The following is a 27,952-nucleotide window of genomic DNA, read 5'->3' as shown; positions in this document are numbered from 1 at the left end:
TTTGTTCATTTTCCGCATAAACAACGGAATCCACTTTATTTCCCGGAGCTTAACCGTCGCCCATTGAATCAAGTACGTGTACTCTTCCTAAACCTGTACCCTTGTATATCCACGTGTACATCGCGTCGTTTCGAATACGAAGAACAAGACGAAATTAATTCCGATTAACGTTATTTACGAGGTTTTTCACCATTAATCTCCGTGGCTTTCGCGAATTACATTCACACAAATCCATTTTCCATTTCCATTTTTCATTCCTCGCATATATTTATTTATTCATTCTTTGGTTTTTTTTTTTTTTAAATTTTTCATGAAATGCAGATTTGGAATAGCGCGAATTTTGCTTTTGATATTAATAGTAACCTTATTTCCCCCTATCCACCGAATTTTTCCAATTTCCATTTCAGGCACGTCATTAAAGCCAGATTAAAATTTTACCTCCAACCGAACGGCCAGCGGTTTATCGTCCATCTGATGCGCAGTGGAACTTTATTCGATACACGTCATATTCCTAGATCGAATCAGTGATGGATAGCATCTCTTTACGTCCCAATTTAGAAGGAACGCGTTTCATTATTATCAATCTCATTAGAAACACCAAACACAATCATTTCGAATCTAAAGATCCGCGAGAATTAGGCGCTGAGTAATTCCAAGTTTGAAAAATGAGGATAAAATCGTTGTCGTTGCGGACGACGGTGTTCCGGTTGTTGGGTTTTTTCAACGAAACCAATAATTTCCAAGCGATGGAAAAATAATCGGAAGATAATAAAAGTGTAAACGACGAGAATAGACGTCGGTGATTTAGAAAATTTCTTCGGGGAATATCAATGAATTGTAGAATAACGAAACGAGAGCACATCGAGCTATGATATGAGAGTACAAAGGTAGCGAGACCTGCGCGTGGTGTTCTAGAGTTCAGGAACTCACAATCAGTCGTACCCAACAGCCTCTAGCCGTCGTGTCGTCGATCGTGTCGGTCTCGGTATATTACCAGTAAATCGAACAAGTTATCTTCGAGATACCGAGATACCGAGGAACCGGAAATTTTCGGAGAATATATAATTCGAACCGAGGGGAATTCCCACGTCGCGTCGAGTCGTCGAAGAATCTCGTGCGCCGACAGTTTTTCAATTCATTCGGTTGCCCTACTTTTTGGTCACCTCGAACTTTTCGAAATGGAAAAGGTCAAGTGCGAGCATCGTGCGGCGCAAATGTACTACCTACCAAACGTTTAGGTCGCAAGAATCTAGGGGGCAAGGAGAGCAATTAACGGAACACAAAGTGGCTTTGAAACAAATAAAGAACGAAAAACGGAAAATCGATGTGTTACCGTGTGAGTTACTAGCAGCGTGTACCGTAACACGTGAGTGAAGTTTTGACATTGCAGGTATCGTGATTTATCGGAACAGGAAATAAAACGCGTCCATCAGAAACGCAACAACTGAAATCGGCCGAGCGAGATCCTCAATCGGGAAGCAGCAGCTACCGCAGGTACGTTAAATAAATGAATGAATAACATTGAGGAGGAAGACGCTCTTTTTTTTTTATTCTACGCCCGCTTGCTTTGTTTTATCTCCTTTTCTTCGATACGTGGATATAAGCCGGAAGGCGAATTAGGGTGACCTCTGCGGGCCAATCGGAAGTTGATATTGCGGTCTCGACGCGAACAGCCATTATATAGGCTTTGGAACCGAGCGAACGGCTATATCTATATATTAAATATATGAAAGCTCACGTTTTATCATTGGGTGATATTAAGTCACGCGCGTATGTATATACATATATATATATGCCATAAATACCTTATACACGGTGAAAAAGGTAGAGTATCTCAATCACTTCCGTGTACGTGTATTGTGCAGGGGATATACGTAGATGGGTATGGACAGATAAGGACAGATATTTACATGGAAATTTTCAAAGCAAATATACGCGTATAAATGTAAATGCGTGGGCTTACGCATGCGATACTATACGTGAACCGCTTGAATGAGAAACGGGGTAAATAAATATTGTACAGCGAATGTAACAAGACGGCATTTGCACTTTCGCAAATATGTAATACCCGGATAACCTCGGTAGAACGGTTTACCTTTGTGACAAATCTTCCCACGCTATCAATTATCGAAGAAAAATCACCCCCTAAAAGGTCCACAATTTTTCTGTATGAAAAAAAAAAACAAAAATGAAATGACTAGCCGGTTTTAGCCGATGTCCAACCGAATAAAGCTTGGTACGCATAAATTTGATATTGTTTTCCAAAATTCGTTGAAATATCATTAAAAATGGCGGACTCGGCGAGTGCCATTTCAAAACTGGAAACGGAATCGAGGTAAAAGCGGCCCCCATTCACCGACAACTATCTTGTTGAAAATTGCGAATTTTTCAAATATTTCGATGCACATCCTATGCGGAAGTTGCGAAGAACCCCTCCGATGTAACCCCTAATAATTATGGAAATATTATAGTTTTCCCCGTACGTGTTGTTGCATATGTATTTCGGCTGAAGTAGAGCTTATTCCCATGGTTTATTCCGTAGCGAATTTTCGCATAAAGTATAGGTACGTACGACAAAGTCCTCTAATGAAATGGGATCATCGAGTGAAGGTACATACTGAAACGGTTGCTTTAATGGTCATGAGCCACCTATGTACCTACGTATGTTTCCGATATACCTATACCTACGTCTTTCGCCGTTTTATATACATACGTATAGTATGTAACGAACTTATTTTCCATATTCGAATACAACAAACACGTGTATATGAGAGTTAACCTCAGTTCAGTTCATTGAAACGTGCGCAAAAATCAAATTCACCTCTGTCATATTTGCTCCACGCGCGCCCAATCAACGTTTTATATGTAAATAATGTCTGAGAAAGGAGGCAGAGGTCTCTGTTACTTTATATAAATCTGGTATGTGTATATGAAGTATACGTATAGATATAATACCTGTACCGTATTACGAATACGAGACACAAATTTTCGCCCGACGCAATCGATTACCCACGGCGAAAAATTCTTCGCCTATACCTATACGCGAAGGGTGGATCAATTGAAACAGAGGGAAATCGAAAATCGAATTTTCAGAGAGATTCTTTTCTCCTTTATATTCCCTGTTTGTTTCTCTTCGTTTGTTCGTTCTGATAAATCTTGGATTCCAAATAATGATTTTCGAAACTTTTCCTTCGAATTTCTTTTCATCATCGTATTTCATTTAATTATATCGCGATAATTATGGATGTCATTAACATATAATTAGCGATATGTAGATAGAGAAAAAAAGAAAGAAACGAGGAAAAAAAAATACCACTCGAAATAATTATTCGTTGAAGAATTCAAATTCCAATTCAAAGACTTGAGAAAAAAAAACGCTGTTTTATGAGAAAAACGAGTAATTTTATAACGGTTTGAAATAAAACTATGCAGGTATACTTGTGAGAGAGAAAGAGAGAAAAAAAAATAAAAAGAACGATTTCATCCGTCAGAGTATAAACTCGTGGTGTTCGTTCGTTAGTCGGATTTTTTAAAGCGTAATAATCTTTTTAAGAATCCTTGTACGTAAAAATACATAAAATATAATATGGCGGCATGTATATATACACGTTACATTATGAATAGACACATATACATACGTATGTATACATGGATACATATATAGTCTTTCGAGAAAAAGGTTGGTTGAAAATTTCTTCCTACCGTAGGTATAACGCACGTATACGGTATAATAGTATATACAGCTTTTTAACCTCTTATACATGTGCATATGATATATGAAATACATGTATAATACATTCTATCTCTTTTTATCTTTTTGTTTAACCCCCTGAGTTTAAAGAAGGACAAAATAAAAAGAAAAGGGACCGGAGAAAAAAATTAAAGAAGAAAAAATAAAAAAAACATTTTCAATGAATATGAAGACTGAACAAAAGGTGAGAGCAAAAACTCTCAGTTTTTTACCGAAATGAAAGAAACAGAAATTCACCCTATCGCGCTTTGGAGCATATACTATACATATTTACACGTATAGTATACGTATTATATACGCGTTTCAAACCATTCTGTAATATTTTAAACTCTCGGATGTTTTTTCACCGTTGAAGCATCTATAACTCCCCGATTAGGGGAAGTCTCCACCGAAATAGCGGGAAAACCGGTTCTCGGTTTTCAAAATAACTATAAAACATGTCGAATCAAAAATGCGCACTGCGAAATCGACGGTTACGATCTGTGATTCGCATTGATTCGTACTTGGTTTTTTTGTGGTTTTCAAAACTAAAAATCGATCTTTCCGCTAGTTCGCAGTCAAGTCGCCTTTTTTTTTTGGTCGATAAATCAGAAGAGAAAAAAAAAATTTCAGCGACGAGTTAGGCGAATAGCGAAGATACATTTCGAGAGCTTTTTCGGCTAGACTGAAAATAAGTATACTCAAGAGATACAATACCGAAACCTTATTCGAAGTTCGTCGTTCTTATCTCTTGGGACATTTCAATTTCGCCATAATTTTAAGCCCGGTGGTTGATTGTCGATTGAAATGTCTGAAATACCGGAGCGACGGTGGAGACAGCTTTCGGGGTGTATCAAAACGCGCGGGAGATGGCGAGGAGCGCGAGGGGGGGGATGGGGATGAAAAACCCATTCCCTATCCTCCGGGATCGGCACGGTTGCTGACGATGATAGTCGGAATCTCTCGATAAAGGGGGACTCGTTTAATGACTATTAGATCGTCAGGTGCTCTTCTGATCGCTCGCAGCTTCACGTCTCAATATATTTTCCGTTATCTCCAACACTTTCACCTTGTTATACTAAAAGCCACCGCCGTATTACTTTACCGATAATGACGAATACTCCCCCCACCCCACCCTCCCCTTCCCTGACCCTCGGTCTTTTTTATTCCCCGGTTATTAAAAATTTTCTCTTTTCGAGTTTCACTCGAAAAAATAATTTGGTCATTCGATATAACAAACTCTGCGGATAGGATCACCCTATAATCTACACGACTGTCTGATAGGAGAAAAAACTCCGCATAGTGATGAATATTATATGCAGCGCGAGGATTCTTTGAACATTCGAATGGATTTTTGTGAAACTACAAAACACGTCCGAGATTACGGTAATACGCACGCTACGGCGTTACGACGATTTTTTGTCCGTCTGGACATTGCGGGCTGTGATATAAAAGACGCTCGCCGTGTTGCCTCGTAGAATTGAATCTTATATCATAAAAGTTATAACGATATCATACGTATCTCGTGATTCCTTGTCTCGCTGCACACCGTTGTTCCTAACTTAATCCGGAAGTTAATTATACTGCAATAACAATCTCCGAAACGAAAAATGATTTTTCACAAGATCGAATGGACATTTCCTTTTATTTTTGCCATCGGATTCACAAATTCAAAAAACACGAATCCGACGGCTGGCCTGCAATCGAAGTATTTCAAATAATCCTTTAATTATTATATACGTGCATAAATGAATTTATGAAAATCTTTATCATTCCGAAGTAATTTTACGCGTTATTTGCCGAGCTCTGTAATAAAAGAAAGAAAAAATCTATGCGTATAATAATTCACACTTCTTTCGCGCACCTGAATTTACCTAATCAGATCATTCCACCCCCGACCATGTCCCCTGGAGTGTCTTGCCCTGAATTGCTTGTTTCCGTTGGCTATTATACGGTATATATATATATATATACGTTACATAAATATTATATAAATAGAATATACATATATATCTATATCGTACATATAAAAAGGACGCAGTCGCCATCGGGTGTATTGAATTTATCACGTTTCGCGGTGATACAATCCTCGCGTTATTCATGAGGATCTCGCCACTCAGCGTCGTCCTTGCCGCGCAGGATAACGATATTCTCTCCTGGACAACGGGAGGGATCACCAAAAATATACATTATACACCCCGAGTCTTCTCTGCGTCGGTGTCTCCCGATATTCCCCGAGGAATCGTCGTACTCGACGTGGCGAGAGACGAAAAAAAAAAAGAAAAACAAAAAATAATCGACGATCGACACCCCGTATTTTTTTCGTCCCTCTCTTCGCGGATGAAAATAATCGACGCGAGATCGATATGGAAGATTTTTAATTCCGATATAATCGCGTGCGCGTTAGCGACGCACGTTATAAGTAAGATATGTTTTACCGTGCACTGTGACAAATGGAGGAGGGTCGATTTTTTTTTCACTCTCCTTTGCACCTATATGGGTCAAAGTAGCTGTGTGACACTCCAGTGTTTCTGATCCGTGCCGGTTAGTGTCGAGGGAAACAGAAGTTCCGAGGTTTTGAGACGAAGAAGGGGTTGAGTGTTAGCAAATTGTTTACCTGCCAACAATGGGCCAGATCATCCCGCATCTGTCGCGCGGGAAGATAAACAGAGAAAGAGAAATAGGGAGGTGAAAAGGGGGAGGAAAAAAAAAAGAGAAAGGAATATACATCGGGTTGACGCGAGACGCGAGTAGGCGGAGAAAACGAGAGGACAATGGAGCTCGTGAGGACAATGCATCACTCTTCCAGAATTCCTCCCCCTCGGCCCCGTAGAGACGGAGAAAGAAGAAAAAAATGAAGCTCTCTTTCTCTCGGCTGTTCCTGGTCTACGTTTCTCGTCTTTTTCGTTTCCCACTTTTTTCTACTTCTATTCCGAGCTTTTACCATAGCCTCGAACGTGGCGCTGTACGCGTACGTTACGCGTAGGTAAAATGTACGCACATTGTACGAGCGAGAACGCCATAAAATAAAAAAACAATTTCAACGCCATAGTAACGAGCAACTTCCTCGTGTACATCGCTATAAACCTACACTACCCCCGTACAATTCTCGAACGCTTTCCGACGAGGATTTAACGAACCCGAAAATTGCAGAATCCTATTACCCTACTATGTTTTAGCCTACGATATTCGAAAAAGGTTGCCACCCTTCTTTGACGCGTTAGCGGGAAAAATCAACAGAAAAACAAAACGGAGAGAGACCGGGAGAGTTGGGACGGTTGGTAAAACTGACTAAATTGAATTAGCCAAACGCGCCGCGACGGATTTAAGTATAAGTATATAGAGAAAAGAGAGAAAAAAAAAAGAAAAGGTCGAACAGGTTGTGCGAGATACCTACTTACGAGGTTTTTTTTCCACCCTCCGCCAGGGGTCGCAAATTATAGTATTTTACTTTTACGCCGTCCTTTTCTCTCCGCATCTCTCACCCCGTAGTATCCGTTCGTCGATGGTCACGAGGTGTCTGTATTCTAAAGCGCGGGAATTAGATCGTGGAGTGAAAATAAAAGAAGAAAACAAAAAAAAAAAAAAAAAAATACAAACATACAAAGAGTAAGAGGAATGAAATATGAAAGGTAAAAATATAAAAGGTTGCACTTCCACGCCGACGGTTGATTGCACGGATGGATTTTTATTGTCCCTCGTCTACTTCTGAATAGAGGTGATCAATTTTGCGATTGCCGTCAATTGAAGTACACGGTATATAATTATGTACAATTTTTATTTTTAATTACATGTCCACGTATCCACCGGTTTGTTCCATGAGTAATTAATTCTTTATGCCTTTACAAGCGTGTGAATAGGATATTAATTGAATGGAGAGAATGCGAATTAAAATTGCAATTTCTAACAGTTCGTGTACACTTTGAAAAATGTAGGAAATAAGTTGGTTTGAATTGAACTTGGGTCGCAAATCCAAGTTTTTGTAAATTTACTTCCAATTCTGATTCATGTATGTACGTCCTTTCGATAGCAAATCTTTAAAAATCGAGTCTTTTCTACTGCCAGAGAACATTGCAGTGTTTGAAATCAAAAGAAAACGGATTTGCAACCCCTAAATCTATCTCAAAATATCAGAAGTTGGGTTACTAACCATTAAATTTTCTAATTTTCTAATTTTTAGATCGTACCGAGCTAGGGTATACGCAAAAGTGCGAGCTCACGAACAATTTCGATGATCTTTGATTTTTCCTCTCAATTTCTTATTCGACAGAACCAAAAATGCTACGTGGATCGAGACCGCAGTTCCTATAGTCGTACGTGTGCATGTGAAAAAATAATTAGTTAGAGTATATTTCGTTCCGAAACGATAAAAATTTTCCGGATTCCATTATATTCATCCCCATTTTACACGGTCATGCGAGTATATTTATAAATTGTTGATGCCGTTATGATCTGAAGAGCATCGAAGCGAGCTCGCGGAAGGCCGGTTTTTCATACCCAATCACGCGAGGGTTGACGATAATGACAAAATATCTGCGGTATACAGTACGCTACGTACATAAATTTCTAAATTTACTTTTTCCATATTTATATTAGCTGTGTATACGTATTGTACACACATGCACGCCCTCCATGTGTTACACGGGGTATTGTAGTTATTACAGTCGTGACGACGAGGCGGCGCGGCGCGGCGCGGCGGTGCGAAGAAATCCGTATAAAATTCCCGCTTACAAATGAGGCTTTGATTACTGCCGGAGGCGCACCACCTGCATCCCTCCGGTGGACTATTCACGAAGTTAAGGGATGGCTTCGGGTGAAGTTAGGTTCAGCCGGTCGCGTGATATTCTTCGTTACGCGAATGTGATTCTGCGAGAGACTCCGGGGGTGACTCGTGAAACGACCTATACATACAATCCTACTTTATAATAAATACATATCTTTATGGTATGTACGAATGTATGTGTATGTACATGCGGATACACCTATACATGTATACGACGTACACGAGGCATTCGTTCGCTGGCTCGACTTTGAACATGCCATTCTAACAACTCATTCGTGTCCACGAGATATTATTCACTACCCATGACGCCCTCCAACTTGCGAAGTAAAGCCGCGTAAAAGTATGTGGGAACTTGGGTATACATAGGCGCGATAGCTCTTCGTACATACGATGCATAAATCGCGTTTAAAAATTCAAGGAATTTCTGTTTTGTTTGTCTTTTTTCTCTTTTCTTTTCAATTTTCCATTTCTGCGAGTAATTCTGCTGGTGCAGTGTAATTTTTCTGGTTTGTTTTTTGTTTTTTTTTTCTCTCTCTCTATTCTTTGAAATTTCCAATCGATTACCGTACGGTTGAGAAAATACGCTGAATAAATATGGATTATGAGTTGGAGAAATTGTCAGTTTCCAGATTTTGCTCAATTACCTATATTTATTCATCTTTTTTTTTTACCCCCCCGATACCACACACAGCGGAGAAAATCAACTCGTGATTCAATTTCAATCTAGAAGTTGATGTGAATAAATCCGAGTCTCGAGAACTCGGGGACGGAAAATATAATTAACTCGTGGGGATTAATTGAAGCTATTCGCTGACGTTTGAGCGATTGCATTTTTCGAAAATTTTCTTATTTCGGTATGGAATTAACGTGACGTATTTGATTTTTTGCATGGGTGAAATTTTTTACCATCAGTATCGAATGAACAATGTGAAATAAAATATAACGATGTACCAGTATATTCATAGCTCAGAGAAACACTATTTTCCGATAAACAGCGTTTAATGAATTCGTGTATCGCTGCGATACGAACCTTAATGAGTAACTTCAAAGCGAACGATGCTGTCCAGTTAATTTCGACCAGACATGATATTACATATTTCTAGAACAGATAAAGTTGTATGCAAATTCGATATGCGGACGATAACCATTACGATCGTTTGATTATTATCGCGATCACTTCGTACCTGGGGGGCACCGTCTGATCTCGATTCGAACAACCGATTTCTACGAACATCTCGAATCGACTTGACATGAAACGCTCCGCTTATCTGTACCGGAGATTCACGAGAGGTTTACGGAACAAAGGATTATATCTAACGAGATGATTGTCAAATTCGATCTATGTAATACTCGCATCGTTAGTATTTTATAACGTGGGTGATTGCGATCCGGTACTTTTTGTTGCAGAATTTGACGATCTTTCAAATTCTGAACTTTTGAGAAAACCAAGTTGACCTTCACGCTACCTTAGCGGCTCGAATCAAAAAAATTCTGGTCCCACTCTAAAGCAAACGAATTCCAGGTGTTTAAAATGGGGACACCCTGTATATTTTTCAGAGCTGCAGCCACTTCGTTTTTAACGAATTTTTTCATGACGACTAATCGGCGATATTCTAGAATCTCTATCAACATGAACAAAATTGTCAAAGTCAACAAATTTTTCAACTACTTTGAAGCTGTATTAATATTCGTTGTTCGCTCGGGCAAACATTAACCTTTCCTCTGCGTAACCTTCGTTTTCTTAACTTTCACAAATTCAGGATAAGTCGAAACTTCGCGAGTGTTCCGTTTTTTTCCAAAATTTTATTCAATCGAACCCTCTTTGTTAGCCATGAGCAAAAAGGAATTTGTTTGAAACAAATAAAATTGATTTTTTATTCAAACAACTTATCACCCCGTTGAGTTGTGCAAGTTTTTCATCCACTTATCACTTATCCTATCAAATCCGTGCGTAGGTACGTACTTGATTATTTAATGTGTGCGATATGATGCGGTAGACGGAGAGCGAGTTAGCGACGAAAGGGAGAAAGAGAGAGAAGGGACGAGGGTTGGAAGTGGAAGTGTAGAGTTATAATTCTGTTAGGTGGATATTAGTCTTACGTACGTTACCATCTTGCCCCGATATTATTCTCTTGCCGCGTGTCGAAAACTCCCTCACAGTTACCTTTCCCTTTCCATCTTTTACCGAATATTATCCCCGAAGGGTTGTTATTATTATATAATTCCCCCCCTGTACATGTAACTTCGGCTTATAATACCCAACTGCAAGTTTCTGAATTTGTAAATTGAAAATATATATCTAAGATACATAGGTAACGCAATTATAACGTCATCAATTTTCTTCAAACTTAAACCAATCCCATATCTCGAATCTGCAGCCTCGTAATGTGAATTACCGAGAGCAAGGTCATGAAACCTGAGTCGTTGAAACGATTGAAAATTTATTTCAAAATAAAACATGATTCATCTCTATTTTCCGTTCTATACTTTGAAAGTACCTTCTCGCATACGTGTACGATGGTAACACGTGGAAAAAAAAAAAGAAAAGAAGAAAATAATTTATATTTCATTCGTACGAAGCTGATTTATATCCTATAAAACGTGAAATGTAAACACGAATAATTATCCCCAGCTGGAGTGTCAAAAATTTTCTTCACGTAATTTCGAAGTGAGAGATAATATTTTAATGAGCTAATTAACATATTTTCACCCAGTTTTCTTCAACTGTTGAGAAAACTACGATTTTCACAATCGCTCCGTGCGGCTAATTAAAATCGATGCTAACAAGTTAAATTCAATTATCGTTGAGTTTCTCATTCCGTACGGTACGTATATAAGGGGGAATTTTCATAAATCCATAGGGACGCGGAGGGAGGTCTTTTTGTTTTGTTTTTATTTATTTGAGGTGTGAAGAGCTGAGTAGGAAGGATTCGCGGGTGTAACGTGATTTAGTACGCAACATCACGTCGCTAGGGGTTTGTTGGGGTGTGTGGAGTAGGTGATGGAACGAGGATGAGGATGAGGATGAGGAGGTGGTTAGGGCAAATACGGAATATGCATAATTGGCGGGAACGATGACGGTTAGTTTCTAACAAGAGAGAAAGAGACGGAGAAAATAGAGTTTGAATTAGTCGGGTGAGAGGACTGATAAGCGACAAGGGTAAATCGAATGGTCGTTACATGCCCTGCGAGATAATTTCGGCGAAACAAATGAATTATTATTCATGGTTAATTTATGGTTATTGTGCTGTACAGTTGATTTCAGAACGATCGAAACTACATTGAAGAATAACGAAAAAAATGAAAAATAAGTGATCGACGTCTGATCTGAAACTTTTTTGTTCCGTTTCATTTATTCGTGTATTTATTTTCAATCTCCTGTATTTGCTCCGCTCACGTTTCACTCTTTGAAAGTTTTCATTTTTCTCAACGTCCGTTTTATCGACAGCCTTCCCCGAGTTGTGAAAATAAAAGATATATGTTCTAGATTTTTCGAAAAGGGGTAGAAACGGGAGTGAAGCAAATATCGTGTGTATTTTTCATCTACCGATCACCGCGTAATAATGTGATTAATTCATAATTTCACACGTATCGGAAAATCCTTCACGAAAATATATGTTAACTTCGATCGTAATGACGATGGATAAATAAATCCAAACGAGAAAAAAAAAAAAAGAAAATCATTCCGCAAGCAAACATCAGAAGCAGAGAATCGGAACAAAGGAGGAAAACCGCCCTTTCCACGAACTACGAAATGAAGCTCATCTCGGATGTGCGAGGGGGAAGAAAAATAAATAAATAGACAATTAATTGTTAATTATTAATCATCAATTATATAATTATTGTCAATTCTTGATTATCTGCATTGTCGGAGTGGAGGGAAGGTCGTACAAAATCTATGTACGTATATCGGTATGCAGATATACATACATACATATATACATATATATGCATTTGTGCAATATGTGTGCCCAGATCTATACAGAGATATATTTTAGCCTGGGGTAGTAGCCGCGTGTTTGCACGGAAGTCCAGTCCATATTGGTTTTCAGCCCTTGTCTTGTCCAACTGTGCAAACAGATCGATGTACACGACTGTACCGATGTGGGTTAACGCGACGGGGAATTTGGCACCGGCGGGGCAAAGGGGTGGAGGGGGACGGTAACTCAAGGGTGCTAAGGAGAGTAGACGTAGAAAGGATTTAGCGGCGAGATCAATCCCGACAAAAATAATTCAAATGCGCGTATCATAAAGACGCGAAGATTCGATGGAATGAAAGTGCGACGGCAAACTAATCGTTCCACGGAATGTACGAGCGACGTACGAGCAATATTTATTCATCCGTTCGACACGTACCGCGAAGAAAATAGTAACCGGTCGAGTTTCATCCTTAATTTGAATCGAGTACGAAATTCGATTTTCCATTCGAGTCAGTATTATCGAGCCAAGGGTATAAAATAGAAATTTTCTTCAAAAAGTCGGTCAGTAATATAGTGGACGTGTTTTTTCTTCATCATTCGCCAAGCTTTCGTCTATTATTAGAATAATAATCATCATAATTTTCTCTCAATCACCGGTGAAAAAAACACCCCCTTCGATTCGGTAATCACCTCCGAAGCTTGCTTTCACCGTAAAACCTTTTTTTCCGTTTTTTATTCGCTGCAGGTATTGGTGAAAATGAAAAACATGAAATCGCAAGACTTTATAAGAAAGTAAAAAAAAATAACAAATCCACGGTAATTCGTGGGTGTTTCCCCCCCCCCCCCCCCCCCCCCCCCCCATGTAATTTCTCTCTAATCTGTTCACGTTGATCGGTGTTGTATTTGAGCGTTATTTTATTCATTCGAAAAATGTGACGTGTTAAATACCATTGAGATAACGATCGTCGAATTTCTCCGAAACTTTAAGGACGTCCCATGAACGTAAATAAAATATACGATATCATACCCGCCCCGCACTATAAACCTGTTCAACGACCCTAAATTTTTTTATTCTTCACTCGTACGAATGCAGGTGTAAAAAAATCTACCTGCGTACGCACACACGCGCCGTGACGCTCGCGGATCGCCGCGGCGATCGTGCATGTTAGTTGCGATTGTTGTGTTAAAATTATGGTTAATAATTTAGCGGAGTTTTGCCGCGCTATACACAGCGTACCGTAATATCGTGTTTAACATGGCAGCAGTGGGATACACAGAGTGCTATAGGTTGTTTCCGCGTGCGTGATACGCCTGCAACTTTGTATGGCTCCGGATATGGCGAATATATATAGGCCCGGGATCCGTGTACGCGTGCACCCATATTTATAGGAATACCGGAGCTGGGTGCATGTGTACGAATACACACTTTACGTGTTGAGGTTTGTGTAATTATGATGCGAAATCATGAACACTGCGGCACTGTCCGTGCATCGCGCGAGTATAATATGCTACGTAGATAGATGTGTTATACTGAAAGTTCACAGCTGGCTGGTTGCCCGTCCGTCCAACTGTCCCGCACGTATAAAGCCCTCCTCCTTCTCCTACTCCGCAGACCAGGTACCGCCGCAACCCCTCATCGAGTAGCCGGCAAGCACAATATTATCCTGACCCAATTTCCACCCGCCAGCTCGCGCTGAGATAAGCTTGTAATGTAACCGATCGAATTAGCTCGGAAATTTTGAATTATAGCCACCGACACCGACCCAAATCCCGAAAAATACACGGACTGTTGTAGACCAGCTTTGAAAAAAAGGGCCGAACTTTCGACTTCTGCGATTTCAACTCGTCCGTGGGATTTACGAAACGAAAGATCTGTTTCTCTACGTTGTTCCATGAATTAGAAGTTCTGGGAGGAAACTTAAACTTTGTCGGTAAAACAGATTTTCAATAATTTTAAACGAATTGCCGAGTCGATAATTTTCATCCCCCACCTGTTGGGGTTGCCTTTTCATTCCGTTTTTTTTTAGAATTCGTCCGTTCTCAGAAATGTGATTTCATCTAACCGGGAGAACAATTGGAAACGATCGAAACAGAAGTTCAATCGACACGGACAATGTGGTACGTGGATTGCAGCCGGGAAATGAAACCGATTTTCTACGATCAAGAATTTAAGTTCGGACAGCTCCGGGGCAAAGCTTATAAACGAGAAGGTGCGGGGTGTTCGAGGTTCCTGGAAGGTGTATAATTTGAACACGTGTAGCACGCAGTAAATTTTCGAGTTGTAGAGAGATTGTAAAACGGATCGTGAGTACCTGTAGCTGATTTAATAACGTTCAACTCTCCGGTGCAGAGGGAGAACGCGTTGCAGGATATTCCGGGAACATATGCTGCAGCGGCGGTGGCGGCAGCGGTGGCGACCCCACCCCCGCCGTATCAGTTTCGCCCCCCCCCCCCCAAGGTCAGAACCACATTTTCTGGTGAATTTCACCCAGTCGTGTTACACGTCGCGCAACATACCGTAGATCATACGGAGGAAATATTGTAGATCATTGGTAGGAAACGTTGCAACTGCAGCCTGATCATGAAACGTCGAGGTTTATAGATGAAATATAGTGCCCTGACCAGGTTACGCTGTCCGGGGTGTTACGTTGGGAATAGCCCGCGATCCCCTTCCTGCAGAAACTCATTACAACCGCCGTCAACCCTGTTTCATTGCGCGAGCCGCTGTGTCGACCGTTTTAAGAATTTTCATGATCTATTTCGAACACACCGGGTGGACGGTAACGCGTCTTTCTCTTTCATTCGCAAATTTGATCGAAATTAACGGAACACCCGATAAATCGATCGGTTCTGCAGCGGTGGCTTTGAATGTTCTCAAAATCTACCCGAAATTTGGAAAATTCGGAGGTTGGATATCAACGCGTCGATGAATTATGGTTAAAAGAAAAAACATCGATGGAAAACAGGGAAGCCACAATTAGATTACGAAACTGGAGTGATAGCGTTCAAGAGACGCTCGAAACATGAAGAATTGGGTCCGTAACAGATATGCGACGTTGAACTTGTTTGTTCGGTATCTTTTTTGAGGTTTCGAGTACATTATACGTACAGCCGATGCCGGGGCTTTTAAGGGTCCGTAAACTTGTAGCTTTTGCTTTTATAACATTGCTTTCATCTTTTAGATGCCACTTTTTTTTACGCGTCGACCCACATTGTTCTGACTTTGGGTCGATTTGGGGGGGGGGGGGGGGGGGGACCACTTGAGACGAATACCGAAATACAAGACGATCGGTCAAGCCGTCTGGAAACGTTTCGTTAATTTTTTCACCATTTTTCGTTCTTTAGTTGACAATGTAATACAACCTTAAAAATGACGAAATTAATATTTTTGAGTTGAAAAAGTTTATCCGTTAATTGTTGAGCGATAAAACGCCATTTATAGGGTGCTTTCTGTCTTCTGCTTTCGCGAAACTTCTCTCAGCCAAATCTTTTTTATCTAAAAATCTACATACATATTTTCTTGTTGGGCAATTATTGAAATTCCATCCGTGGTAGTTGCTCGATTAGTTTTCGTCGGCATTTCGTACGTGCACATTTAATTTTTCTTCTGTTTCCTTACTTGAAGTTTGTGGGTCAAAAGGCGATTACTTTTACGTTAGTATTACGTGAGTTGAGATGGCGTAGAACACGAGACGTAATAATAAAGCCGTAATGCAGAACCGAAAGAGGAAGGAATCAGGAGAAAAATAAAAAATAAATTAACAAAACAACACCCCGGTGTACTTAATTCCGAAATGTAGCCCCGCCTGTCGCTGACACACGAGATTAAAAATGTTTACGAGAATCTAACTACCCCATAATTTCACCTCAGCTGTACGCCGGTAGAAGGAGTATAAGTAACATGTAACGTTACGTATATCCATTACACGGAATGCAGAAATAGCAGCAAGTGCGCAGGGGGCATTAGCAGATCCAGAAAGTCTAATTCACAGTGCTTCTCTCCTAAAACTCTCTTTTCCTCTCCTTCCATTCCCCCTCTTTCTCTCTCTAAGCCCTTTACACCAACATTTGCTGCAGTTGCACGATGCACAACGCTTTGCATTGTTAATGAGGAAATTATTTCGGAAACAGCAGCTCTGGTATATGGATAATATATACATACCTCTACATACCCGTCCCATTACTCCTTCTCTTGATGCTGTTTATTTGAACTGATCCCTGCACTGCAGTGCACCGCGTTAATAATAGCGATAATAATGATAATAACTGTAACAATAATAATAACGATGTTATAGTAACGATAATCCTCTAATTTGCAAAGGGTGAATCATGTCCGGAGCGGCACGCGGAAAATACTGATAATGTTTCACGGATGCGCATCTTCTGATATTTCGACGATTCTTGTTCGAGAGATGAATCATTTTTGAAATTTCGCGAAAATCGACACGCTGTGAATATTTTTGAAAAATCGTTGTCGATTTCTCGACATCTCGTCCGTTCGATTTCAAAGGATTTTAATCGTCGCCGCTCTCGGGGAGACGATCGAACTCTGCTTCCAAGTCAGTTCGTTCGAAATGAAAGAAAAATCCACTTTTCGCAAAGTAACGACGCGCGTCACGAGTCGTGCAGCCCGAATAATGAGTATAGCCGACGCCTAAGTAAGTGAGTGGGGGAAATTTGCACGTTACAAGAATGTTCGCCAACAACACATACGTGCGCGTGTCGCGCGTGTTAACCATTTACGTAGGTGTACGTACGAGCGAGTAAATGGAAACAGTCTCGACCAGTTAAGTAAGTGAAGCACGTATTATTCACAAGACTTTACTCGCAGGCTCTGGCTACTACACGGCTGATCGCCCGGTGTATATGGTTGTTGAAAGGGAATTAGTGTAAGTGAGGTACGGCGAGCAGGTAGAAGCTATACAACTATTCGTTTATTTCCACCCTTTCCCAGCCCCCTGATATATAATTTGCACACGTTAGAATCGGTTCGATGGTAACTCAATCCAACGCTGCATTATTACGGGTCTGTATACATCTATATACCTACGTGTTTCAAGTTCCGCGGAAAGTTACGGGTAGAAGTTGTTATATGCATGAAGGTATCTAATGAGTCTATTACGAAATCAACTCGCCAACTATAAATTGCAGTTGAGATTTTCATTTTCACATTTCTCGGCGGCGTGCAAAGTTTCACGCAAAATATTATCTCTCGCCCGTGAATGTCGGGGCTGGTGCTGGTTATATTTTGACACGCTTCAATTTCGCGCGGTTATCGGAAGAGAAAAAAAGCTTACGAAAACCTCGAAATTATCTCCGAGTTCGGATGTACAGTAATAATAATGGAGATTGCTCCCAGCTACATCGTGCGTAAAGAACAAAAGGACGAGGGAAGAAAAAGAAAAGGAATAAGACGAAGGAAAGAAAGGGCCGTGAGGAGATCGTTCGAAAGGTTCGATAGGCGAACTATATAACGGGGGGGGGTTGAAACGGAATTCGTGTTCTCGTTAATCGGATTGCCTACTCGCTACACCGTGTCAAAGGGTATGTCCGTAAGGGTAGCGAGCACGTCGAACCCTCGCAATCTTCATTAGCCTCAGTTTCGTTTCATTTCATTTTTATTCATGTATTTTTGCTTCTCGCTTTTTTTTTTTTTTCAATTCCGACCCGGTTCAAAGGGGATACATACACATCGTGCACGTATACGAGTATATCTATGTTTTCGTCAACGAAGAATACACGGCAGCTTGGAAATCAAAATGGCGCGTTTTCCGCCATGTCAAATCAACAATAATTCAAATAAGGCGTCTAATTAAACGAATTCGAGTGGGATGCGCTTCAAACGTTCGATATTACGTACTGGATTTGACGTATTTTCTCAGAAATACTTCTTTCCGGCAGACAGACGTCCACTCGTTGCCTTTTTGAAAAATACAATAGCTACAAACGGCTATCCAACGAAGAGCCGAATTGAAATCGGATAGACGTGAAAATCACACGAATTTATTAGGGTCCAGACGGACGTGTCCCTGATAAATTGAAACTATTTTTCACAAAATCGAAAAACCGATTTTCTTGTTAATCTCGTAACCATGGTGCTTGGAACAGGTAAAAATTCAAAATGAAAAATTCTCCCGATGTTTGTTTTTCAAAACAGAGAAAAACTTGTTCGCGTCTTCGGATATTTCGCGCTCTTCATTCTAAAGTCGTACAATAAATCTCGATGTCTTATCATCTCCAAATAACCATGATTTACGCGAATGTGTACACGCTGTACGGCATATATATACTTGGGCGTATGTGTTCGTTGCATGCATGTGATACACATGTGGTTGTACGTACGAACAACAAGCATATATTACAGAAGCGCATCACGTTCACCGCTACGTATATCGTACACGTATAGATATTCGATCCAACGTGTATAACGAGATAAATCTCTTTCCTCTGACAGAAATGACAAACGTCCATGGGATCGTTGCGCGACGAATACGTAGGATGTGTACCCCCAGCCTTCCTTCCGCGTAGTACACCCACATCCAGCTATCTCGCTTACAGGTTGTCCCGCTGCTCCTCCTCTCCCGGCGGAGGCGTTTTCTATCTCGCACCGAAAAATATCGCCGTCTGCCGGTTGATCCGCATCTTTAGGAGAAACTTGAAAGGGATATTACCTCACACGTCGCTTGCCTGTCATTACTAACGTTACATTAGATTCTCCCTCTACTTCGTCGTATTTCCTTTACGTCTGTATATATTCTCATTTCACTCACGTCATGAGAATTTTATGCACGTATACGTAACCTAGTATATACCATACCGACTCATCGGATAAAAAATATAATTTTCCGTCAGCTCGACAAGAATTTTCGAACACCTCGACGCTCTTCTATTTTCTTCGAAACTCTTCGGTGTTATACTCACCTACTCCTCGAACAACTTCGGTTCTCAGTTTGATTTCAGCTTCATTTTCTTCTTCGAGTTGTGAACGTAATTCGATCATTTTCATACGATTCCGCGTTACTATAGTATTTTTGTATTCTGAGACGATCGATTGCGATTTCTTCAAGATTTCAAAACGATTTGGAAACGTGGGGTATTTTGGGTTGAGATTGAACAGAACTCTGCTCCATTTGAGGCGGGGTGTACTTTAATACTAGTATACCTGTGCGCACTACGTGAGCTTTTAGCTCTAGATTACATAACTCTAGGAGTGTTGCGTACATGTGAATGCTAATGTTGCACAATTTACACAATACATGCGTGGCAGACCGAATCGTCCTTTGTTGCCTCAAGAGGCACGCAAATTTCGAGTCTAAGGATATATCTCTGCACTATACAGCTTCCCATCCTACGGGAGCTTTTCGAGCATATGCAGATAAATCTGGTTCTTCAGTTGAATTATATGTAAGGGGTGGGTCAGAAGAACCCCACAATTTGAATACTCGGAGAAAAAATATTATACTAAACTTGCATACTGTGATCTTTTGTATTTTGTAAAAATTAGGACAATGGAGTTTCATTTCGTTTCTCAAATTTGGAAAAACTCCGTGTCTTAATAATTCTTCGTCTAATTCTAAAACCGAATTTCTTCGGCAATTGATGGAGATTTCTTGAATTTTCAAAAACGAAACGACAACCTAGTTGTTTCCTCTAGTCTCGATCCATGTGGAATAAAGTTATTTCTAGAATCCAAGGTCGTCTTCTGTAGTTATTTTCAGCCCACCCAGTACGTACCCAATTCCTAACCAGCCTAGGTAATAATTGTTCAAGAGATTCTCAGTAACCCGTCTTTACGTACTACAGATACGTAAGGGGATCCCATAAATTCCCTGGGGAACGGCTGTAATACACCTATGATGCCGTATGGGATTAAACTAATGATTATAATTCGAGCAAAGGAAAATAAATGATTCGCTCCTCGATTCCGATCTACTTCCCTATTTCATTCAATTTTTCAAGCTGTTTTTCATCGTTGATGAAAATACTTCACGCGTAGTGTATTTTTTCGCGAATGAACTTTTTCTTCGATCGGATGAATTTTTACGGATCGAAAGAAAAAAAGGTAGAACGGATGGATCGTTCTTCGTCCAAATTCGACCGAGGTCTCGGAGAAGCAAATTAATCCTACGGCGTCGTCGTAGGTACAGCGCGGATATATCCATCGAGTCTTTTGGGGATCAACCGGTAGATGGGTTTTAAGGGAATCCCGTGGATATGCAGTGAGCCGTTACGACTGGCTCGGGGCACTCGTGATCGCAGACACAGTAAACACCAAGTCAGTTTCACAAGCCACAATAATCCTCGCCTTAGACCATCCGCGGGCAAACAATCGTCCTAAACGCCCTGGTCGGGCCATCATATACAGGAATTACGGGGCAGGGGTAGCGAGAGAAGGAATCACCAGCCCTTTGAATCTAGAGAGAATCGAGCCCCGCTTAGACGTTCAACCGTGCTCCCGTTCCAACGTTCCCTCTCCAAAACCCTTAGGAACGAACGAGAACCAAGCGTTCGCAAAAGCGACCGGAGCCGAGACGAGGAGTCTGTCGGCGGGGTGAAAATGAGAGATTCAAAGGGAAGAAGAGAAAGAGAGAGAGAGAGAGAGAGAGAGAGAGAGAGAGAGAGAGAGAGAATGAGAAAACTTTTCATCCGATTCTCAAGCTAATAACGCTATTGTACGAAGGCTTTCCCGCTCGCGGTGCGTAGCGTCGAACGACGCGACGTTGAGATTTTGAGAGAGCGTCGTCGATGCAGGGGGCTGGTACTTGTGTATCGTACGTAAACATGTATACACCTATAAAGCCGAGGTATACGCGACGCGCGATATCCTCACTCCGTAAATTTACGACTGGGTAATTCATTGGGGCATGTTCGAGAACATCCCGGAAGGTTCTTACAGGGATTGGAAAGACCGGCGCGCTCCGTCCTCCCGACGAGTACGTTCCACGTATTGTACGTACGTACGTACGTACGGTACGGTGTAGATGCGTCGTGAAATGGCGCATGGATCACTCCACGCAATCCCATCATCTTCCTAATACCCACACGGTAGGGTATGTACCGAAGATATATGCGGCGAAAGCTCTCCGCGCGGGTCCCGGTGTTGCAGTGTCTGCAGTAGCTGAGTGAATTGTATTATTGTTACGTGTAGAACTCTGGGAGCTTTTGGTTTCGCCTACCTACCTACCTACGATACACAATATGCATACGTCAATGTTTCACCGCATTCAGATCGAGACGCGGAAAGGAAAAGAGAGGATAGGGTTAGGAAATCTCTTGAAATACGGGGCCGCGAACACCGGTCTTACCTCGATATGCGAAATCCTCTTTTCGCGGACCGAAAAACTTTACCGTCACCCATTCTTGGAATCCGCGTAACGCGATTCCCGAGGTGTACAACGTGCAACGGCGTTGATAAAATACCGAACTGCATATACGTCCACGAGTCATTCTTTCGGAGATCATCTTCAGATTTTTCCTAAAAATGGAATAATCTTTTGAAAATTTGTTTTCGTCGATAAAAATGTAGAGACAGAAGCATTTTTCGATTGACCGAAATCGGATGGAATGGTTCATATTTAACTGATTCGCCGACTGTTAATTTTACCGAAGAGAAAATTAAATTATTGTAGTTGTACCTCTAGAGCCAATTTATCGCCGCCCATATCATATACCGTATTCCGATTTACCGTTTAAATTGATTTCCAGCACACGCGTCGTACGTTTTCGTTTCGGTTAGTCGATTCGCGGTAATGGACGCCAAGAAACCCGTGACAAATATATTTTCAACCGCGTCCATACCGACGTCTATTAATCAAGATAAGCGAGTCAAAGCTCCCCCATTCACCCTACTGACCTTTTTATAGACTGACCCTTTTCTCTCCTTCATTTCCTCCTTTGCGCGGGAGAATGTATAATGTTGTTTTTTTTTCTTTTTCTTTTTCTTTTTTTTCTTTTTCTTCTCCACCGCAACACCTCCGTTCTCCGCGAATCAAGAACTTCTTCATTATCGTATAACCGTGACGCGAATGGGTGTCGAGGGAGAGGTAGGGTGGTGAAATTACAGAGGAAAGTGAAATGAAGAAAAAAGGATATTCGAGAGAACTGGGTTTTTTTTTTATTTTTTTTTTTATTTTTCGGAACACTTGAAAGGTTTCAAGTTACATCGGGGATACCCGAGCGAACCGAATCGTACAAAAAGATTTTCAGCAGTTTAAAACGATTATTTGCACAATATCATCCGGAAGCAGAACTTTTAAAGAGATTCTTAGTTACGGATGAATTATACCGGAAAAAAACGACACTCTGTCTCCGTTTTATGCCCAAAAAAAAAAAAAAAGAGAGAGAGAGAGAGAAAAAAAAACAACTGTATAATAAGATGAGCGGGGATGAAATTATAAGAAAGCTCATAACCCTCTTCCAGCAATTCTTATTGTCACGGTTTCTACCTCCCTGAATAACGCGACTCGGAATATTCGTCGGGTCTTTTGTGCGCGGGAGATGAAATTGTAGAGAAGTGAGTGGAGTGAAGGAAAAAAAAAATCAGCTTCTCGGAGAAACGAGGGAGTAGTGCGGAAGAATAAAAAAAAAAAAAAAAAGAAAAAAAAACCTGGTGCATGTTCTCCTCCCCTCGCAGGAGGAGGGCTTCAGAATTCCCGGTAGTTCAATTTCTATAACGCACCTATACAGAATTTTTTTTATTAATGATATACGCATGTATTCCACAAATTTTTCGAATGGAAAACGACGAAGGAAATGATTTCGAAGACATTTTTTGTCGATAGGCCTTCCTCGTGAAGCTTAAAATTCACCGAATCACGCGGAACCGTTCACCGGATGGGCGTCGAAATTCGAGAAATTTGATCAGATGGAATGGAAATTGCGACGAATAATTGTGGTGTATGGTAAAACCGCGTAATTTTTAAAACTCACTTTTGTGGGTTACACCCTTCTTCTCGTAAATCTGATTTCGGTACAATTATCGAAATCGCCTTCACGCGCTGAAAAAAGCTGAAAAGTTTCTCTTCGTTCCGCTTTTTTCAATGTAACATTTTTTCGGTGCCTTACATTTCATATTGCGCAAGAAAAAAAAAGAGGAGATTAAAATGAAATTCAATTTGTTCCCTCTTCTCATTCCATCGTTTCTCTGTTTTTATACGTATGTATTGTACGTACGTACGTATATATCGCACAAGCTTCTATCGGCAGACAGTCGTCCGAGCATCGTTAAAAACGGTGAAAAAAAAGGTAAACGGGGAAAACGGGGGGAAACAATAACTTGACGCAGGGGGCTAAGCGAGAGCTTTGCCAGTAGCCAACGTAAACGTAATACCGAGGTATAAGGAAAGTAGGTAAAAGATGTCTGTTCAAACAATACCGGGACCGTCGAGCAAAGTAATCTTTCCGAGATAACGTATATTCATAATATCCAAATATATATAGGTACGTACATAGGTATGTATATAATATTCCCTGCTAAGCTTGTTCAATATCCTGTGGCGACGAATATATATAAGAACAAGGACGATGAGAGTAGCCTTATAACCGTGCAAACGAAGCTATATACGTATACGTATACCTATGTAAGGTAGCGGTACGCGACTTTGGGGAAGCAGAAAAATCAATTTTCTGTCGTACATTTCGGTGCTGAAAATGTACGGGGTTGTGCACACGAACTAGGTATATATACCTGTGTATATTTTATACATGTGTATTACGCGCCAGAAAGTCAGAGGCATATAAAGTGATTCCCAGGGGAGTGAAAGCGCGAGGTTCACGTCGGCCGCAGCTCAACTGAATTCACCGTACGCGCACACTGCGTACGTACATTTTTTTTCCTTTCTTTTTCTTCTTTTTTTTTTCTGTTTTTTTTCTGTTTTTTTTTTTCGTTTTCTTCAACGCGGGATAGAAGCCTCGCTCTCGTTCGTTCGTAAAAAAGAACAAATTCGTTCACCGTAAAAGGATAACGTTGGATTACACCGTCGATTTCCGCACGCGATCTTCATTTATCGACGAGGCAAACGAGTCTCGGATAATTGTCGCGAATTTTGTGATCTCTCTTTCTCTCGACGAGGCAAAAGTTTTACCAATAAGAAATGCCTGCGGTTCAACGCGATGTTTGTCATTTACGCATTCGCCGCGTACATATAGCATGAGAAAAAAATATACACCATCCCCATTATCCTCTGTAAGAAGGAGACAACAGCCGCTTAGCTTGCGGGGAGGGGGTAAGAGGGGGTGGGACGCGCGGGACGGTAGCGGGATCATCCTAATTCCGGAGCAAATGGAAGTACGGAGAGACGGACCGAGTCGCTTACATACCGGTATCAAGCGTGTATATATGTATATGTATGTATGTATATATAGGTGCACGTACGACGTATTTGTGGCGGTGGGGGAAACACAAGGAAGAGAGAAGATATCATGAGAACTTGTGTATGAACAGCTAGCGATACGCCGGGTCTGTACCGGGAGGGTGTGGCTTTGGGGACGTAATAACATCTCTGCTGTCCCGTTGACTTCCTTCCGGTACAGGACATACATCCAAACGATACGTACACCATAGCGCACCACACACCCCTTTATACCCCCCTCGCACTATATATTTTGTTGTACATGCGGTTACGCTACATAACGCATATATAACTCACCACATACACTAGTCTACGTAAGAAACTTGCGCGGAAGTACACAAACTATCTTGCCCATTATTAACCCCCTCGACCCGCACCCCGAACCCGCACATAAGTCAGCTCTACTCGACTCGAGATGATGAAAACTATTTCACTAACCGTGTGATATTTTTACAACCGACTGGGTATATTTAGTTTCGATTTCTTGCGAACGACGTGATACCTTCGTGGTTCGCCAATTTGTTGGAAAAACGAAACCGCAGATCGACACAGAGATCGAGTTCCATCGCCGGTTCGGAGAATTTTGAAGAAGGGTAAAAAAGATTTTCTCTTTTATCGGTCAGAATCGTCTATTTCGGACATACGTTACACAGCGGCTGAAATCTGATGGATGGAAGTAAGGAAGACGATTACAGGAGGACATTCTCCCGACGAAAGTACCATAGTAATACATCGGATGTCATAAAAATATTCCATAGTACCATATGCAGCGTAAACCCACTTCTATAAACTTTATAGTACCGCGTGGCGTCTTACTTTAGTTGCAGTGGCTCGGTATTAGAATTTTCATCTTTCTTTCCCTTGTCTCGAGAGGATCTCCAACGGATTTATTCGAGGGAATCGGTAACCCGATATAGTTTGACGTCGATTGACTTCAAATGGGGATCCGTAGGAAATCCAACTTCGCGTCGATCGCAACGGTTGCCGTAATACGCGGAGAATATTCGAATTGGGAATATTTTTAATCACCTAGAGTTTCAAAACTCGAAGACAAATAAGTGAAGCACTGGATGCAGGGCGTTTTTTTTATTTTTTTATGATCAAAAATGATATTCCATAAAAATTTCACGCTCAAGACAATCCGAGGCACGTTCTTTTATTATTTATCGAAAAATGGAACTTCCGTAAAGCGAGAATACGACGGATCTTCTGCGTGTGTACAAGAATAATGACAACATTTATTACGGGAAGAAGAATCACTTCGCAAATATTTACCAGCTGCCTCGTTTTCTATGATAACATCATTATCCGTCGTGATACGGTTGTAGACATACCGCTCATTCGACTTTTTTTTTTTATATCCTGCAAGTTTTCCGCGGAAGGATCTTTTTCCCGAAATACATCGACGTAAACGAATATTGTGCAAATATGTATACGAACTTTCAGAATTTACTCCGACAACATCGACCGACTTTTATGCTACGTGCAATTCAATGTACACGCCTAATCGATTCCTAACGGTCAGGATATCATTTTATGGATAGCATAATATAACGTCAGATCAAACCGTGAGCCTAAAAAAGTTGTCTCGCTTTTTTTTTTCGTCTTTTTTCCCCCGCAGGTAAAGTTCACGGGCCTTCAGCTGCACGAAGTGTGCGAGTAGGTAGTACCTACCCATCGAGGAGGATCGAGATGTCCTTTTGTATCGGTAAATTTCATTTTAACGAGGTTAACATACTTCCACGTGTATTTTTTCGACGTTGGGAAGAAAAATTCGAAGAACGAGACGAAATAAGAAAAAAAAAAACAAAAAACAACGTAAGCATTTTTTGCCGCGACAACGCTGTGTAGGAAAATCACGATTTTGTACTCCTGTATATATAACAAAATAATCGTTCCTTAGGGAATAGACCCGGTGTAATGGGTCCTTAATTGAGTCCCACAAAACGTGCTTCTCCTCCCTACTTCGCTACGTAGTTACAAGTACAAGTTAAGTAAGAAACCCCAAACCACGTGTCCGGGGAAAAGTTAAATTGCGTAACCATCGAACGCCGCGATTCTTCGAAAAGCTCTTCTAATTAGCGTTCTGTATCCTGGTACACGTTTCCATTTGAAAAATATCTATAAATTTGTTCAACCGGAGCCTTTGTCTTTCGGCGCTGCTTCGAACTTTTTTCTTTCTTTCCTTCGTTTTTTTTTTTTTCGTAAAAAAACGGGACTACAGTACCGAGAAGAAGATGAATAAAAATCGATCCTCATTATAACTTATCGCCAACAATTTTTATTCCTCTTTGTTTTTCTTTCTCTTATTATTTCACATCATTCGTACATGTATATCGGATGTAATGTATTCCGAAGATAATATTTTGACCAAGGAATTCCTGCGGGAAATCATATAGAAATATGCTCGCTGATGCTGCCGGTTGTTACGAGGATGTTATTATTACTCTCATCGTTGTTATTGTTATTGTTTTCGTAATTATTATTATTATTATTATTTTCCTTCGCCTTGTTTTCTAGGTTATAACAATCGAAGGCTGACAAACGGAGTTTGTCGCACGACAAAAACTTCCAGCGGTTTTTTTTATTCCTTATATCTTACTTCGGTTACGTCGAACCTGATGTGTTTCCACAATTTTTTCGACACGATTAGCCATCGATCGATATCCTACGGGATTCCGACGATCTCGAATGGTTTTTTTTTATTGTCTGAATGCCTGAATTGTCTGTATATACAGATAAAAATTTTCCGCCGTTACGTAGAAAATAATTAACAACGATTCAGACTTGAAATATATGCCGATCTGATTATAATCCGGAGGTTGCGTGCTATCTGAAATTATTAATTAACTGGAAAAGATCGTTTCGTTGGTAAAAATTGTTGAGCTTAAGAAAATTCATCGGATCTTTGTCGAAAGGACCGACGAGACACGCTGAACCGATTGCGAATGAAAAATACACTCTTGGCGCAATATTGGTTCGTAGGTGCGTTGTAAAATGAAAATCAGCCGAGACTCGAGGTGAAAATCGGAATTTCAAATATTCCGTATTTGAAGCTGAAATGAATAAATAGTTTGATAAATAAGATATGTCAGCTGTAGGATATAGACATATTTTTTTTCCACCTCTCGCACGAGAATTTCGAATAAAGCATAAAAATATATTTAAG

The 27,952-nt window shown here is 40.7% G+C and overlaps 1 protein-coding gene across 3 annotated transcripts in view; it reads left to right on the top strand.

The window, feature by feature from the left end:
* The first annotated feature begins 762 nt into the window (after positions 1–762).
* LOC105683028 (limbic system-associated membrane protein-like) overlaps positions 763–27,952 on the top strand; it is a 122,920-nt gene continuing 95,730 nt past the window's right edge. For 2 of the 3 annotated variants that reach the window (XM_048649319.1, XM_012395312.4), the window contains exon 1: positions 896–1,494. The gene's annotated coding sequence lies outside the window, so the exon portion shown is untranslated. Of the gene's footprint in view, positions 1,495–27,952 lie in introns of all 3 variants that reach the window. The other variant, XM_012395314.4, reaches the window with a different exon arrangement.

The sequence above is a fragment of the Athalia rosae genome, chromosome 2 (assembly GCF_917208135.1).
Source record: "Athalia rosae chromosome 2, iyAthRosa1.1, whole genome shotgun sequence".
In the NCBI taxonomy this organism is placed as follows: domain Eukaryota; kingdom Metazoa; phylum Arthropoda; class Insecta; order Hymenoptera; family Athaliidae; genus Athalia; species Athalia rosae.
Note: the sequence above shows the minus strand (reverse complement) of the source record. Positions and strands in the feature narration are given on the sequence as shown.